The sequence below is a fragment of the Eptesicus fuscus genome, chromosome 5, assembly GCF_027574615.1.
Source record: "Eptesicus fuscus isolate TK198812 chromosome 5, DD_ASM_mEF_20220401, whole genome shotgun sequence".
In the NCBI taxonomy this organism is placed as follows: domain Eukaryota; kingdom Metazoa; phylum Chordata; class Mammalia; order Chiroptera; family Vespertilionidae; genus Eptesicus; species Eptesicus fuscus.
The window spans coordinates 17,653,991-17,655,081 of NC_072477.1; positions in this window are offsets into that span (position 1 = coordinate 17,653,991).

A 1,091-nucleotide genomic window follows, 5' to 3' on the forward strand; every position below is an offset into this window, starting at 1 on the left:
TCTGCCCATGAATTGTCTGCCTAAATACCTGTCGGTGCTGGAGACTGATGGGACAGGTAGGCCACTGAGGAATGGCCAGAGTGGCTCTTGAACCAATTCAAAGTCTGCTCCTAATTGCCTACAAATTAATTTAAAAGTTTTTTTCAAGCAAAAAGATAGAGTCCCTAAAGTGTCAGGTCTCTTAGGAGTTGTGCTAACAGAAGCAGGGAAAGTGCAGAATGCAATGAGTTCTCTTATAAAGAATTTATTTCTCAACCTTATGGCATCTTAATGCCATTTGATGGAAAGTTTTAATTTAATCTGCATATAGTCAAAATGGAAGTAAAAGGAGGTCTGGTCACCTAGCTTGCTTTCATGTCTGGAATATTTTTTGGGGGGGCGGCGGCATTAGAAACTGGTAAAACTGAAAAGAATACTTGTATTAATTTTCAGCAAGCAGCTTTAGAGAAATGCTGTGGTGGTACTCAAAGAGTTGAAAAGTTTTCCACCTCACAACTCACTCTGAATTTTGTTAAATAAAATCCTGATTCAAAAATATTTAAGGAACCTAGGTCACAAATCTGATGAGAGTCATACTGTATAAGTATAAAGACCAAATGTAAGCATTCACATCTTCCAAGAAATAGAGCAAAGGTGACTTATTCTTCCTCTTCTCTATCTGTCTTCCAGGATCCCTTCTTTCTAACCCCTCTCCTAAATGAATAATAATAACAGTAATAATAATAATCAGAGGATAAAGTGTTAACTTATCAAATCTACACATTGTAGTAAGTTACTTTTCCCAAGGTTTGAAAGCATTTCCTGAAAACCGTCAGAGGTATTAATTTTGTTCTCTCTCTTTAAATCACAAAGCAAAATTCCACTGTCCTTCTCCCCACCCCCCACTACCCCCCCACTTCTAAAAAAAAAAAAAAAAAGTTGTCGAGTTTTGCTTTTCTATTCACTGCAGTCCTGGCCAAAGTAAAGCCCTCTTTCTCAATGACGTCAAGATCTTTACCAAGATTAGGCTTTCATTTCTCTATTGCAGCAATTAGCCAGGGAATGTATAAAAGGCTTCAGGGAGACTCACTGGGCTGCAGAGAGCACTTTGC